Source organism: Triturus cristatus, chromosome 10 (assembly GCF_964204655.1).
Source record: "Triturus cristatus chromosome 10, aTriCri1.1, whole genome shotgun sequence".
Lineage (NCBI taxonomy): Eukaryota > Metazoa > Chordata > Amphibia > Caudata > Salamandridae > Triturus > Triturus cristatus.
In genome coordinates, this window is record NC_140593.1 from 652,982,409 (window position 1) to 652,999,773 (window position 17,365).

At 53.0% G+C, this 17,365-nt stretch overlaps 1 protein-coding gene across 1 annotated transcript in view; it reads left to right on the forward strand.

Annotated features, from left to right (window-relative positions):
- ROGDI (rogdi atypical leucine zipper) overlaps window positions 1-17,365 on the forward strand; it is a 765,793-nt gene that overhangs the window by 215,980 nt on the left and 532,448 nt on the right. Inside the window, exon 3 of the mRNA XM_085632220.1 lies at window positions 4,125-4,266. The gene's annotated coding sequence lies outside the window, so the exon portion shown is untranslated. The remainder of the gene's footprint in view (window positions 1-4,124; window positions 4,267-17,365) is intronic.

Here is a 17,365-nt window from a genome sequence, read left to right on the forward strand (position 1 = left end):
CAGCGTGCCGCAGCAGCCCTTCCGTTCGTGAGGGGGAGAGGAGTGCTCCCACTAAGGTCACCCCCCTCTAGAAGAAGGCGCGACGCGCCGAGAAGACAGCCGGGTGAGTCGGAGCCCACAGCACCGCCGTGGGCGTGCACAGTGCCCCTGAGTGGAAGCGTGGCAGTCGGGTGCCCACCCCGACCTGCCGCTGTGCTGAGAAGCGCCCAGAAGGAGAAGTGCGAGCCGTGCGGAGCCCACCCGCATCGGCCGCGACGCCGTCGTTCTGCAGGCGGAGGCCGGGTGCCCACCCCGACCCTGCCGCCGTGCCTGGAGGTGCCCGGAAGTAATGGCAAGCCGAACGGTGCCCACCCGCATCGGCTGCGACCCCGCTAGAGGCGTGTAACACGCGGTGCCCACCCGCGGAAAGAAGGAGGCCCGCCAACTGCAAGTAAAAGCGGAGCCCACCCGCGTGAAAAGCCCAGCCGGGCATAAGGTGAGCCCTGGATGGAGCGCCGGACCAATTGAAGCGGACGGGAGCCTACCCCGCCGCGATAGCAAAGCGCCACCAGCAGCCCCCCCCCCCCGCGCGGTCCGTGACGATATGAGACCTGCTGCGGGGGCGGGACGACCAGAAAGTAATAGCGGAGCCCACCCGCGACGGTGAACAGGAGCGGCACAAGCAGCACCCCCCCCCACGCGGTCCGTGATGCTAGGTGACCGGCTGCGGGGGCGGGACGAAGAGAAAATGGAAAGCGGAGCCCACCCGCAGTATGAGCAGGTACCTGCCTCCCCTATTCTAATGCACCGCCCGGAATAGCAGCAGCACCACTCTCCCCCGCCCCGGCCAGCGAGCGAATGAAGGAGCTGCCGTGGGCGGGAAGAGCAGGAGGAGAACAGCGCCGGCACCCGGGGAGCACTCCCGAGCGAGGGGACAAGGACATCGAGCCCCGGTGGTGCCTGCAGACGGGTGCCCTGATCGATGCCCGACAACCGTCGATTAGGCGCCTGAAAGCGCAGATGCAGGGCAGCGCGGTGAAGCGCAAGGTGCCCCAGGCGAGAGCAACCGAGTGCTCTGGAATCGAGGGGACTGCCAGGGGTAGAAGGGATTACCTGTGCACCCGGAGGAAGTGACCCCCCACCGCCTATCTCACACACAGAGAACTGCCTCGCCCACTGAAGTGCCTGTGCCCCCTGCACCTCAATAAACAAGTGCCCATAGAAAGATGCCTCATCCTCTCTGCAATGCCTGTGCCCCCTGCCTTTTAAATAAATAAAAGTAAGGAAAAAGACTTACCTGCTGCCACGTGTCCTGGACTCCACTGCTCTGCTCCAACTCCAGCCCCATCTGGACTCCACTGGTCTGCCTGGCTCCAGCTCCCCTCCAGCCCTCTACACTCTACCGGAGCCTGGGGAAATGGTGGAAAGGAAAACAAGGCATAGAGTTCTGGCAGTACAGAAGGTAGCTGCTGAAGCCAAAGAAAAGCAACACTGCCACCCAGTGGCCACTGGTGGTACTGCAGCACAAAGAAACCAACAAGCCTACAGCAAGCCAAGGAAGTCCAGCAGCTACAGGAGACCGACGGAAAGGGAGAAGAGGCAGCAAGGCAAGTACCGCAAGGTCTGACGGAGGCGCGATGGTGAGCGCACGGGAGTGCGACGGAGGCGCACAGGAATGTGCCTGAAGCGCAGGAACGCGACAGAAGCACAGGAAGAAGAGAAGGTGTGCCACAGGGATGCAGCGCTATCCCACAGCAAGGAGGAAGAAAGAAGAACGGTGTCGAGCCGCATCCACCCCAGCGAGGACTGCGCTGTTGCCGCATCAAGTGGAGCGAACCCTCGAGAGAACAAACGGACTCAGCGCAGAGGTACCCCGGACGCGGACAGTACACTGCAGCGCCTACACAAGAGGAACCCACTGAAGAGGATGGGCGCAGCAAGGATCCAACACTGGCGGGCAAGGATGCCGAGCCCCACCCAGTGGCGCCAAGAAGCCACCACATCAAGTAATCATGATACTAGGAGCAACGCTACACTGAAGATGTACCACGACGGTACGAAGAGTAGCACGCACCAGCGCCTGACAAGGCAGCGGACAAAGGTAGTCACACGACGTGACGCACCTCGTGAAGACGACCAGCCAAACGGTCGCACCACAAAGGCCCAGCCGACCTGCCAAACGGTCGCACCACAAAGGCCAAGCCGACCTGCCAAACGGTCGCACCACAAAGGTCAAGCCGACCAGCCAAATGGTCGCACCACAAAGGCCAAGCCGACCTGCCACATGGTCGCACCAAAGAAGCCGACTCGCCAGGAGTTGCACAAAGAGGTCTGACGCAAGACCGAAGATATCCTGCCAGTGATCGGCAGCGCGGACCGTCAAGTGGTCCAAGAAGCTCAAGAAGAACCAAAGCAACTGGTGAAAGGGAGAAGACCGAAGCGGACCATGAGCATGGCCCCACGAACTTCAACCGAAGTAACTGGTGACAAGGTGAAGATGAAGAGAAGGTCACGACCCTAACTCGGAATGCTGAGGAAGATGAAGAGAGTGTTCTCGGACGAGTACAAGACCAGGGGGAACACGTGCAGAGTGCGCGCGCTGCATGGAGAAGCCTGGCCAGATAAGAGGAGAACAGAAACGGTCCAGAGTAGGTCGTGAAGCGAAGAGATGAAGAGACCAGAGTGGCACGTCCGCCACTAAGAAGAAAGAAGACATCGCAGTGGCACGTTTGCCACTACAAGAAAAGAAGATGTCTGAGTGGCACGTTTGCCACTACAAGAAAAAAAGATCTGAGTGGCACGGTTGCCACTGTAAGAAGGAGAAGAAGTCAGAGTGACATGACATCCTCACGGAGAAAGAAATAGAGGACAGAGAGAAGAGTGTGGCAAGACTACTCACACCTCAAAGACAAGGAAGGTGACAAGCGTCAGAACACAGTGCGCAAGTCCTGAAGAACACCCGTGGCACGGAGAAAAGACCATCTGTTTGATGATGCTTTCAGCACACCTGGGATCTGCAGAGGTGAGCAGGCCGGACCATTCGAAACACCCACCTTTGGGGTTACACGGACACTGGTCAATGCCAGCCGTGGTGACTCAGGGGCAAAGGCCTCAGGGATGCCGGTGAGAGAGAGTATCCCCGCGACGAGAGATGGTCATCAGCCGCCCTTCAGCAAAGGTCTCAGCAGGATGAAGACTTTGCGTGCTAAAGACAGGAGCCAACAGCCACCCTCCAGGTCTGACTGCGGCATCTGAGGTGAGACCTGCCGTCTCCTCCGCACCCGTACTTATCGGCATGGGAGTAACACGATACAGGACACTGAACCCAGGCCAGATCTGAGGAAGAGGGCCTCAAGGATATCCCGTGGCAGGGGAACACCTGTGAGAGGGGCATCCTGGTGAGAGGGGTGTCTTGCGAATAACCCGTCTTTCTGCAAAACAGAACACACGCCACCGATAAAGAAAAGGACTGGACTAAAAAGATAAATGGCAACATCTAGCGCTGAACCAAAAGAACTCAACAACTGCGTTTGTCGCCAAGAAAGTAAAGCGAAGAAAGACTGTGAGAGCAACTTCAAGGCAGAGCCGTCAAACAGACTAACTCCATCGAGCACCCATGACTGGTGCCACAGTGAACTGGTGATTGTCCGCGACAGGAAGAACATCGTCCGCGACAGGAAGAACATCGTCTGTGACTCCAGGCTGCTGAAGCGTGAGCGACTCTGCAGAAGTTTAGTCACTGTATTACATCTGTATATATATGTCTTTTCTCCCCTAGGTTGGACATTTGACTCTGGGTTTTTGTTATTAAAAATTGGGAGGAATGTAGTGTCCTAGCATGGACACGTTCTAGTGTTCAGAAGTGTATGTTCTACACTTTACACCCACCCACCACCTACGTCACTGGGTCAGGTGACTAGGCTAATAAAAGGGCCGAGCGCACGTGCTCGTGGCCAGTTAACCCACCATCTAAGTATGTGTCTGCGTCAGTCATTTCTAGCATGAGGGCCTAGGGCCCCAACACCACAAATGAGTTTTTTAATTCTTACCGGAAAGTCTGTATTAATGTGCTTGCTTTAACGTTCTAGTGAAGCGTTGCCTGGCAACTCTTTGGTTGACCGTCTTTCTTTTATTTTCTGCGGGAGAATTGGATGAGTTATTCGGGGAAGCCGGAAATGCGGAGGCCAGAAGGAGCGCCTGAAAAACAACTCCGGATACTGCCAGAGACGTCGGGTGAAGAAAGCCAGGTGAAGAGCTGCGGAAGATTCACCACCGGTCCTGAGTCAGGTAGGTGTTCTGTCAAGAAGCGAAGCATCGGTAGCCTAGCGGGTGGGGTTTAAATATCTTTGGGGATCGGTTTTCTCTACCGTGTGCACGTGATAGCAACGTGAGTTCTGGGTCTTTCACAAATACTTCACGTGTGCAAATCAAAACGGTTTGCACGTGCAAGACGCCTGCAGAGCTACTCATTTGCCTAATGCTCTCATTTGCCTAATGTTCTTGAATGTCGTTTTATGGAGGGAAAGTGTTAACATAATCAACCATTGGTTCCAATAATTCTCCAAACAAGCATTGGCCTCAGCAAGTTCCATGACTGTACAACATGGCAACTGGTTAAACAAAAATACAACATAATACCAGCCCTTGCATATTACTTTTCTATCATTGCTGAGTTTAGATGTCTTGTGACAATAAGTCCCTTGTAAAGTGGTATACCATATTCCCAGGGCCTGTAATCTAAATGCTACTAGTGGGCCTACAGCACTGGTTGTGCCATCCACACTAGTAGCCTTTCAAACCTGTCTCAGGCCTGCCATTGCAGGGCCTGTGTTTGCAGTTTACTGCCACTTTGACTTGGCAGTTAAAACAATTTGCCAAGTCTTAACCTCCCCTTTTATTATACATTGGTCACCCATAAGGTAGGCCCTAGGTAGCCCGAAGGGCAGGGTGCTGCCTAAGTAAAAGGTATTGGCAAACAGCTATATTAATTTTTCACTACTGTGAGGCCTACTTCTCCCATGGGGTAGCATTGGGAAGTTCTTAAAACACTTTTACGCTATAATTCCTGATTAGAAAAGAGTAGCTAAATATGTTTCGTATATTTGGAATGGTAATGATAAATCCTCTTTAGTGGTAAAGATGGATTTGACATTACTATTTTAGATATGCCACGTTTAGAAAGTCGACCATTCTCTGCTCCTAAATTAGCTCTGTGTGCCGGCAGCCTGTCTCCAATACAGGTCTGGGGTGGTGACAGCAACACTTTGTGCATTCCCTCTAGACAGCCACAAACACAAGAAGAGTGAGTGTGACAGAGGATTCATCTGCATTCATCTTCCTTATGATTGCCTTCTTTGGCAGGAAGGAGGAGAGAGAGCTGACACTTAGATCTGAATAGACTTGTTCTGTCCCCATACAAAGGACGTAGTACTCCCCACAGATAGCCCGGCAGACAGGGCTGTGAAGAAAGTGGACCTGTGCACTTCAAGGAGCTGCTTTTAAGTCAGCCCCCACTTCAAAGGCACCTTTGGGTATACGTACTGGGGCTCTGACCCTATGAAGACAGTACACTACTGAACCTATGAAGAACTCTCCCAGGAGTAAGGACTGCTGTGCTACAAGTATTGCCACTTTGCTTGACTGACTGTTCCAAGGAACTACTTCACTGCTCCGCTAAGCTTCCCCTGCTGCATCCTGATCTCTGGCCTGCCGAGGACAAGGTCTCGGGGTCATAAGAGACGTTCAACAATTCTTCTGGTGCTGCTGGACTCTGCTATCTGTGAGTCCTACCCTTGCCTGAGGTGCCCCTTCCTGTCCTGGGCCTCAGAAGTGGGTTCCTGCAGCCTTTCCTACAACGACGTCAATGCAGCAGTGACTTTGCGCCGATCGGAACAGACGCATCGCCTTCAACGCTGAAGCAGCGGCGGCTCTATGACAGTGATTCGACACCAACAGACAGTGCCGCTCTACATTGATGCAGTGCCTGCAGCATGAAAGGGTTCGACACTGAAGCTTCCAATGACGGCGCTAGCCTCCATCCACGGATCAATAACGACACAGCGCCTCCTCGACTCCTCCCCTCTAGTCTTCTACGTCAATGATTTGCTCCATCCAAAGTACTTTGTCTGTTGGACCCGTTTAAGTCCTGTAGCCGGCCTGCCCTCCATTGTAGTCGGCCTGAACTTTGAATTTATCCCGGTCTAGCGCGCCCTCAAGTAACCTTTTAGCGCTATTGACTTCTAAACACTATTTTTGTTTATTCTTTCAAAATTCATAACTCTGATTCTACTTGTTGGAATATTGTCATTTTGATCTTGTTTTACTCACATAAATATTCTCTATTGTTCTGTGGAGTCTTTTGTGGTGTATTCATTGTGTTACTGTGTGTGTTGCACAAATACTTTACATATTGCCTCTTAAGGCAAGCCTGCCTGCTCTATGCCAAGCTACAAGAGGAAGCGTACAGGTTAAATTGTGTATATTGCTTACCCTGACCAGGAGTGACTGTGGTCCCTGCTTGGACAGGGTGCTAACCTCTGCCAACCAGAGACCCGATTTCTAACACCTGGGAATGCTCCAAAAATGTACACCTTTGCAGGAGAGGTGTGACGAGGAGAAATATCTCTATTTCTCCTAGTTTCTTCCTCCTCCTATGAGTGCTGCATTCTGCAGCACACATATAAGGAATATGCCTCTCATGATTGGTTTTGAGCAGGAAAGTGCCCCTTTCTGCACAAAACAATCCTGCATGCAGCACAGGCACCATTGAAACATGGTGCAAGGGTGTCTATGTTGGCGCTAGGCTGCCAAAAGGAGACCAGCAAATGGGAAATGACAGGAATGCACCATATTGCTTTAAATACGGCACATTCCTGCTCTTTCCCTGTCATGCAGTGCAGCGCAGCAAGGTGACTTGCTGCTCTGCACTGAATGATTTACTCATAGATGAGACCCAGAGGCTATAGGGAGATGTACACTCCTCATGGTGGTCAAGGCGGGAAGCAACTGAAAGAACGGATGCACCTGATTGATGGCTGCATAGCAGCCACCGGTGAAATATCAAGATGTACTGGTGCCGGGTGTTCCCAAGTCAGGGCCCAGCACTAGCAGGCCTGTAGCTCAGACACATGAGACAGAGCAGCGAGGAACCTGACAATGAGATGAAGCCCCCCCCCCCCGAGGATGCCTTGTCTGGATCAGCTGGCTCCGAGGATAGCATTACACCAGGTGCTCAGTGCTTGGGAGCTAGCCAAGAATTTCATCTGGTGGGCGCAGACCCAAAAAGACAGATGGGGAATGGCTTGTTATAGTACCTGGGCTGAAGTGATGAGGAAATGGCATTGGGTGCCCATGGTGAGTCGTGGGGAATGACTACGGGCCATGCCTGCCTGAACACTGATGAAATCAGCAACTATAGCACTTAGGGCATAATAAGGAATAAATGGCAGACTGAGACGCATACATGCCTAGAAGGATCAGGCCCGCCCATAATCTTTTTAAACCTGATAGAGAGAGCACAACAGGCATACCAAAGGGATCTATTGGTATTTGCCTTGAGGGGGTCCCTGATTAACAGTGGATAGCAGGCAACTGGAGGCTCATCACGCCAGGTCAAAGCACTCTTACTCATAAGATAGCTCGCAATTACTGAGGAATAGGGTTACATAATCCCCTCACCACCTTTCTCACTCCCCCATTGATATGAGACTGCCTGTGATGCATGAACACACTGCACTGAGAAAATATGGGGAGTGATGCTCGGTTTGGGATTCCTCACAGGGATTCAGACCTGCACAGTTCAATACATATTGCCCCTGGCCTCTGGCCAGGGTGTGAGCTTCTAACAGCACAAAGGCCTACATAGTTCTCTTATCATCCTCCTGACTAGAAATAGGAGAGCCAGTGGTAAAACTCCTCGCTGAAGACATCATGGCTTCGGAAAAACAGAAGAAGGAAACTAATATCTGCGATATGCTGACTAGGGCAGTGCTGACTAAACCATACTAAGGCCTGAATGAAACTTCAATGCCATACAGCATGGAGGGAAGTATACAAAAATGTGATAGGTGGAATGCTTGAATTTATCTCAGTCACTGGTAATTACTCATCTGCGTCTCAGTCCATCATTATTTTATACACTATGTGTTAGACCTGTCAGCCCTTTGGGTGGTCCCTCCTCATCATTATTTATTTTGTCCCACTTTTGCCTCAAACCCTGTTTGAATTTTTCCTTTTTGGGAACCACCAGACTTTTTCGTGTTGCTGCAGATTCAGGGAGCCATTTTAGCTACCCCTGAAACTTCTGTCTGAGGGCCTGAAGCACAAAATGGTGGCCACCTGTGACATCACCAGCATCCACTGGAACCTACCAGCACCTTCCAGAACATTCCAGAACTCTGTGACAGTTGGAGGCGGTTTAGAATGTTGGGAGGTTAAGACAGAGTGTTGGCAGTTGGAGCTGGCAGTTGGCACCTGACTGGTGAAGAGAGAGCAGCACAACAGTGAAGGAGGAAGGAGTGAAGCAGCAGGGGTGGAAACTTGTGCCTGGAGTGGGGTCCATAAACCCACCCTTGATACTAGTCCCTACTGATGGATCCCAGCCTGTAGCCCTGTGTGGGAAGAAGCCAGAAAAACTCATCCTAAGGACCTGGACAGCAGGAACAGGCCTTAGAAGCAGAAAGCAGCAAGATCCTGACCTGGAAACTGGTTTCCCTGGAGTCCGGCGTCGAGTAGCCTAAGACCTGGAGCCCGAGGTGGAGAAGCGACGCTGACTGAAGAAGCAGACGTCGTACCCGGAGCCGCCTGAGGTCGTGAGAGGGCGCCGACGGAGGTCGTGAGGAATACCAAAGGTCGAGGAGGAAGTTAACCGAGGTCGAGTGAGCGGCGTCATCGGAGGAGTGAAGTCCGCCCTCCGGAGTCGTCGGAGACCGAGGTGAAGTGTACCGGAGGTCAGGAGTGAGGATCGCACTCCGGAGTCGCCCGGAACCTGAGAGGAGGAGCACCGGAGGTCGGGGGTGAGGATCGCACCCCGGAGTCGCCGGAAGTCGACATCGAGGCCAGGCCGGCCGACGTCATCGAAGCCGAGAGCGCCATCGGACCGGAGCCGCCCGAAGTCGACATCGAGTAGAGACTGCCCGACGCCGTCGAATCGGAGGTCGAGATCGAACCGAGGCCGCCGACATCGGACCGGAACCGCCTACCGGCGTCGTCTAGAACTGACATTGTGCCGAGGCCGCCGAGACCGAACCGGAACCGCCTCACGGCATCGACACGACTCCAGCGGCGTCGGAACATCAGAAAAAGGGCAGTAAGTGGAGTAGAGGGCGCCTAAGGCCCTGTGGAGACCTGAGAGACTGCTCTAAGGGGCTAGGGAGGTGCTGGAACCAACCTGACTGTGCCAGGGGTGAATTGGGACTAACCTAGAGAGGTTGTGTGGAGAGAGAAAGCCAGGGCACTGGTATTCCCCCCTTGATCTACCTCAGTTTAGGCCTCAGCCTTGTCCCAGCCAGGGAGTAGAACCCCTCAAGCCTTCCACAACCCTACAAGCTGTGCCTGGGCCAAATCAGCCCTTAGGAATTGAAAAGTGATCTGATTACATGAGTGCTGCTGTATACTTTTAATTATTTATTGGGGGCACTGTATTTATTGTGTTTAACCTATTTATTGCTTCACTATATTTATTGGTCCACAGGACTTGTTGGTGTACAATATTTATTGGTTCAGTATTTATTGCCTCAGAATATTTAATTGCCTGTATTACCTGCACTTATATTTATGTCCCTTGTATTTATGATCATCCCTATTTATTGAATCTCCAGACAGTATTTATTTGACCTGCACTATTTAAATTTGTATATTGTGATTGTCTTATTTATTTTTCCAATCAGCAACTAAGAGAAAAAGATAAAGAAGAATATTTTCATAATTTTTACGGTGTAGAGTCGTTTTTGGAACGGATGCACGCATGGTTATTGTATGGGTATATTGTATGCTTAGCACGGTGCCTGTTTCCTGACCACTCGAGCCAAGCTACCACAGTGTGTTCGGGGAGTCCATCACCACCCTGCGGAGTGGGAGTGGGCTGTTTCCAACATAAATTGGTGTTCAGTGGTGGGATAGAGCTGTGCCTACGTATACTCAACAATAACTGTGGGTAGTCCATAGGCCTACACCGGGAGTTTTCTCAAGAGCGGCCTTCCTAATTGTGGGTTTTTGTTCTTTCCAAATTTACTCTGGTGGTGGGAGGAGGTATTATTAAAGGTACCCCCCTGCATTGTTACTACACAAAACCTGTCCTCTAACCTGAGTGGGCAAGATGGAGTTTGTACTAGAAAATCTAGAAACGTACACTGTGGCCCAACTCAGGGAGTTTTGCCAGCGGGAGGGGGTGTACTGCCCCCCAGGAGCAAAGAAGGGTGCACTCCAAACCAGCTTAAGGGCTTGGGGGGAGGCACGCAGGGAAAGCAAGGCTGAGGAGGAAGACAGGGATGGAGAGCCTGACCCCGAGGGGGCTGAGATGTACCAACCTGAGGTGGGGAACCTGTCAGCAGGGCCCAGAACCATTTCTAGGAAGGGCAGCAGTGCCTCTAGCGGTGGCTTGTCTGAAGTGGAGCTAACAGACCGGAGGGAGAAAAGACAGCTCACATGGGACTTAGCAAGGCTGGAAAAGGAGAAGGAGGAGCAGAGGATGGCCCATGAATTGCGACTGAAAGAAATAGATCTTCAGATCTTGAGAATCGGGGCACAACCTGTTCCTAATGGTGGCAGCCAAACCCAAGAGATCACCAGGGAATCTAAACCATACCTGCCAAAGGACATAGTAGCTAGCTATGGAGTGGGCGACGATATCGCCAAGTGGCTAGCGGCCTATGAGGTCTCGCTGAGGGCCCATGGGGTTCCAGAGAAGTACTGGGGAGGGGGATTGTACAAGTACATGCCTCCAGCTGGTAGGGATGCTTTATTGGCCCTCGAAGAGGATGAGCAGACCCACTACCCCACCATGAAACTGGCGCTCATCAGAAAGTTTGGACTAACACCTGAAAAGTACCGACAGAAGTTCAGGGGTAGTCACAAGCTGGGCACGCAGAATTGGGTGGACTTCCTGGACTATGCGAAGAAGGCACTGGAAGGTTGGATTCAGGGCAGTGAAGTGAGGAACTACGAGGAGTTGTTTGACCTAGTACTGAAGGAACACCTGCTCGAGAAATGTTTCCCTGAACTGCGGCAACACCTGGTGGATAGCAAGCTGACCGGTCCCCGGAAGCTTGCTGAGGAGGCGGACATTTGGGCTAGTACCCGGGTGTTCACAAGGGGGACTGGAGGGGATACTCAAAAGGCCGGACAGGGCGCCCCCCAGAAGAAAGAGGGAGGGGAAAAGAAAAAGGAGTTCTCCAAAGGCCCCCAAAATAACTTCCAAGGGAAGGGAACAGGATTCACCTCTAAGGCTAACCCACCCAGAAACCCTAATCCTGGCCAGAGTCAGCAGCCAAGGGTTGTCCATTGCTACGAGTGCGGTGGCGTTGGACACTATAAAGGAGATCCGAAGTGCCAGAAACGACCACCCCCTCCCACTGGAGGAAAGACCCCCGGAGTAGCTAGTGCAGTGCTCGGGGAGGAGATGCCCTTAACTAAGGGAAGGGAGTGGGCGGGTGTCACTTTAGTGTCCCTGGGAGAACGGGAGATGGTTCCTAAGATCCAGGTGCCCGCAAATACCGCAAAGTATGGGCAGTGGGTCACCATCAACGGCCAAAGAGGGGAGGCTCTGAGAGACACAGGAGCCAGTATGACTATGGTGCGTAGTCAACTGGTGTCTCCAGAGCAGGTAATTCCCGATGTACTCCACCCAGCCGCGATGGCTGACGGCAGAACAGGTCACTATCCCGTGGCCGAGGTTCCCTTTGAATGGGGGGGGGTTGCAGGTTCACTTCGAGTTGCCGTAAGCCCTGCCGTGCCAGTCGATTGTCTGCTGGGGAATGATATGGAGCACAACGCTTGGAAGGAGGTGGAATACCGGACTCACACCGAGATGCTGGGTACACCTGACTGGGCCTGTGTTAGCACAAGGTCCGCGACTACCCGAAGAGGGAGTTCATTTCGGCTGGAGCCTGGAACAAAGGCCCAGCCAGCTGCCAGTCAAGGGAAGAACCGAGGACAGGAGGAGCCTGCCTCGGCGTCTCCACCCCGTAGGACGGATAGGCCACCGGAGGTGGTGGACCAGGAGTCTGCGGAGGGGGACGTTACCAACCTGGAGGACCTACCCATCCCGGCCGAGTGGCACGTGGAGGGAGGCCCGTCCAGGGAGGAATTCTGCCAGGGCCAGAGGGAGTGCCCTACCCTTGAGGGGCTGAGGCGACAGGCCGAAGCCCAGGCAGCAGGGAACGTTGAAGGGAACTACAGTGTTTACTGGGAGGATGGCCTCCTCTACAGTGAACCCAAGGCACCCCTACATGGATCGTCACGAGCCTTGGTAGTTCCTCAACGTTATCGAGCCTTCCTTCTGGAGTTGGCTCACGAGATACCATTGGCAGGACACCTGGGACAAGACAAGACCTTCGCCCGTCTTGTCCCACACTTTTATTGGCCTCAGATGAAAGTGTCGTCCGATACCTACTGCCGGACATGTGTGTCTTGCCAAGCCAGTGGGAAAACAGGGGTGAAGCTGAAAGCTCCCCTGGAACCACTTCCTGTCGTTAGCACCCCCTTTGAAAGGGTGGGCATCGACATTGTGGGTCCGTTAGATCCGCCAACATCAGCTGGTCACAGGTTTATCCTGGTCCTGGTGGATCATGCCACACGGTACCCAGAGGCAATACCTCTGAGGACCATAACAGCACCTGTGGTGGCTAGGGCCCTGATGGGAATCTTTACCCGAGTGGGTTTTCCCAAGGAAGTTGTGTCCGACAGGGGGACCAACTTCATGTCAGCGTATATGCGGGCAATGTGGAAGGAGTGTGGAGTGACCTACCGGTTCACCACTCCTTACCACCCCCAGACCAATGGTCTGGTGGAGAGGTTTAACAAAACCTTGAAGGGCATGATCAGAAGTCTGCCTGAAAGCCTGCGGAGGAAATGGGACGTCCTCCTACCCTGTTTACTTTTTTCCTACAGGGAAGTGCCACAGAAGGGAGTGGGCTTCAGCCCCTTCGAGCTTCTGTATAGGCACCCTGTACGTGGACCTCTCAACCTGGTGAGAGACGGATGGGAAAAAACTCCCAGAAAGCTTCCCCAGGATGTGGTGAGCTACATGCTGGCCTTCCGGAGCCAAATGGCTAAGTTGTGGAAGCAAGCTTCTGACAACTTGGAAGCCAGCCAAGCAGTAATGAAGGCGTGGTATGACCACAATGCTCACCCGGTGGAGTTGGAGCCTGGCCAGAAAGTGTGGGTGATCGAACCGGGAGAGCTTAGTGCCCTCCAGGATCGCTGGTCAGGACCCTTTGAGGTGTTGGAGAAGAAGGGTAAGGCTACCTACTTGGTGGACCTGAAGACCCCTCGTCAGCCCCTGCGGGTGCTGCATGCCAACCGCCTCAAACCCCACCACGAGAGGCCCGAAGTCATCTTGATGATGGTGACTGACGGAGGAGAGGACGTGGAAAGCGAGCCTCTCCCTGATCTGTTTGCGTCTCAAGAAAAGGATGGGTCGGTGGAGGGAGTGATTCTCTCCCCATCTCTAACTCCTGAACAGCAGGAGGACTGCCGCCAGGTCCTGGGGCAGTACTCTTCGTTGTTCTCCCTTGTCCCGGGTAGGACTCACCTGTGCGTCCATGACGTGGACACAGGAGACAGCCCACCTGTGAAGTCCAAGATCTACCGGATGTCAGACAAGGTGAAGGCCAGCATTCATAGTGAAGTCACTAAGATGCTGGAGCTAGGAGTGATTGAACCTTCTAGCAGCCCCTGGTCTAGTCCGGTGGTGTTAGTACCGAAAGCTGCACCACCGGGTGCCCAACCAGAACTGAGGTTCTGTGTGGACTACCGGGGACTGAATTCAGTGACAAAAACTGATGCTCATCCGATCCCTAGGGCGGATGAATTGATTGACCGGCTGGGAGCTGCCCAATATCTAAGTACCTTTGACCTTACTTCAGGGTACTGGCAGATCTCTTTGACTGATGGAGCAAGGGAAAGGTCAGCCTTCTCCACGCCCAATGGCCACTACCAGTTCTGTGTGATGCCCTTTGGGCTCAAGAACGCACCTGCCACGTTTCAGCGCCTGGTAAACCAGATCCTCACCGGAATGGAGAGTTTCTCTGCTGCTTATCTGGATGATATAGCCGTCTTCAGTAACAGCTGGGAGGATCACTTGCGTCACCTGCAAGCTGTTCTCCAGGCCCTGAGACAAGCTGGATTGACGATCAAGGCCAGCAAGTGCCAGATCGGGCAGGGGTCGGTAGTGTACCTTGGACACTTGGTGGGTAGGGGAGCGGTGCAACCCCTCCAGGCGAAGATCGAGGCCATCATGGCCTGGGAACCCCCCAAGACACAGACTGAGGTCCGAGCATTTTTGGGCCTCACGGGATACTACCGCCGCTTCGTGAAGGGGTACGGTACCATCGTAACCCCCCTCACGGAGCTCACGTCCAAGAAACAACCTCGACGGGTAGTCTGGACGGAGGCTTGTCAGCAAGCCTTTGAGAGATTGAAGAAAGCCATGTGCGAGGCCCCGGTCTTAAGGGCCCCAGACTTTTCCAAGAAGTTCATTGTCCAGACAGATGCATCAGAACATGGCATTGGGGCAGTGTTATCGCAACTCAACGAAGAGGGTCTGGATCAACCCGTGGTCTTCCTATCCCGGAGATTACTTCCCAGGGAACAGAAGTGGAGTGCAATAGAGCGTGAAGCCTTTGCAGTGGTATGGGCTCTGAAGAAGTTGCGGCCATACCTGTTTGGCTCGCACTTCCTAGCTCAGACCGACCACAGACCCCTTCGTTGGCTGATGCAAATGAAGGGGGAGAATCCCAAGTTGTTGAGGTGGTCTATTTCCCTACAGGGGATGGACTTTCAGGTGGAACATCGGCCTGGAGTGGACCACGCCAATGCAGACGGTCTCTCAAGGTATTTCCGCCTTAGTGATGAGAACTCCCAAGGGGTTGGGTAGCTCTCCCCACTTTCAGCTGGGGGGACGCGTGTTAGACCTGTCAGCCATTTGGGTGGTCCCTCCTCATCATTATTTATTTTGTCCCACTTTTGCCTCAAACCCTGTTTGAATTTTTCCTTTTTGGGAACCACCAGACTTTTTCGTGTTGCTGCAGATTCAGGGAGCCATTTTAGCTACCCCTGAAACTTCTGTCTGAGGGCCTGAAGCACAAAATGGTGGCCACCTGTGACATCACCAGCATCCACTGGAACCTACCAGCACCTTCCAGAACATTCCAGAACTCTGTGACAGTTGGAGGCGGTTTAGAATGTTGGGAGGTTAAGACAGAGTGTTGGCAGTTGGAGCTGGCAGTTGGCACCTGACTGGTGAAGAGAGAGCAGCACAACAGTGAAGGAGGAAGGAGTGAAGCTCAGGGGTGGAAACTTGTGCCTGGAGTGGGGTCCATAAACCCACCCTTGATACTAGTCCCTACTGATGGATCCCAGCCTGTAGCCCTGTGTGGGAAGAAGCCAGAAAAACTCATCCTAAGGACCTGGACAGCAGGAACAGGCCTTAGAAGCAGAAAGCAGCAAGATCCTGACCTGGAAACTGGTTTCCCTGGAGTCCGGCGTCGAGTAGCCTAAGACCTGGAGCCCGAGGTGGAGAAGCGACGCTGACTGAAGAAGCAGACGTCGTACCCGGAGCCGCCTGAGGTCGTGAGAGGGCGCCGACGGAGGTCGTGAGGAATACCAAAGGTCGAGGAGGAAGTTAACCGAGGTCGAGTGAGCGGCGTCATCGGAGGAGTGAAGTCCGCCCTCCGGAGTCGTCGGAGACCGAGGTGAAGTGTACCGGAGGTCGGGAGTGAGGATCGCACTCCGGAGTCGCCCGGAACCTGAGAGGAGGAGCACCGGAGGTCGGGGGTGAGGATCGCACCCCGGAGTCGCCGGAAGTCGACATCGAGGCCAGGCCGGCCGACGTCATCGAAGCCGAGAGCGCCATCGGACCGGAGCCGCCCGAAGTCGACATCGAGTAGAGACTGCCCGACGCCGTCGAATCGGAGGTCGAGATCGAACCGAGGCCGCCGACATCGGACCGGAACCGCCTACCGGCGTCGTCTAGAACTGACATTGTGCCGAGGCCGCCGAGACCGAACCGGAACCGCCTCACGGCATCGACACGACTCCAGCGGCGTCGGAACATCAGAAAAAGGGCAGTAAGTGGAGTAGAGGGCGCCTAAGGCCCTGTGGAGACCTGAGAGACTGCTCTAAGGGGCTAGGGAGGTGCTGGAACCAACCTGACTGTGCCAGGGGTGAATTGGGACTAACCTAGAGAGGTTGTGTGGAGAGAGAAAGCCAGGGCACTGGTATTCCCCCCTTGATCTACCTCAGTTTAGGCCTCAGCCTTGTCCCAGCCAGGGAGTAGAACCCCTCAAGCCTTCCACAACCCTACAAGCTGTGCCTGGGCCAAATCAGCCCTTAGGAATTGAAAAGTGATCTGATTACATGAGTGCTGCTGTATACTTTTAATTATTTATTGGGGGCACTGTATTTATTGTGTTTAACCTATTTATTGCTTCACTATATTTATTGGTCCACAGGACTTGTTGGTGTACAATATTTATTGGTTCAGTATTTATTGCCTCAGAATATTTAATTGCCTGTATTACCTGCACTTATATTTATGTCCCTTGTATTTATGATCATCCCTATTTATTGAATCTCCAGACAGTATTTATTTGACCTGCACTATTTAAATTTGTATATTGTGATTGTCTTATTTATTTTTCCAATCAGCAACTAAGAGAAAAAGATAAAGAAGAATATTTTCATAATTTTTACGGTGTAGAGTCGTTTTTGGAACGGATGCACGCATGGTTATTGTATGGGTATATTGTATGCTTAGCACGGTGCCTGTTTCCTGACCACTCGAGCCAAGCTACCACAGTGTGTTCGGGGAGTCCATCACCACCCTGCGGAGTGGGAGTGGGCTGTTTCCAACACTATGCCATTTCAGATTTGCCCCAGCGATATGCAAATCAGTCTTGACCCTTCTCCAATGGGAACAGTCCAGCTCAATCTGCAAGGCCAGGTACTTCCTCAACAGGAACACAAGCAAACAAATACCAAATTCAGCCTGATTGGGGCTCTTCAGTGGCCTGTAGCTTGATCCTAGGTCGTCACTGAGTAAAGAGCCACGTACTCACTGTGCTACTCAGTATAAGAAAGGTATAGCAAAAATATGATTTGCTGTTCTAAGAGGCAGCCCGTACAGATGCTGTCCCCACACTACTGTTTTAGATAAAGTTACACTTTG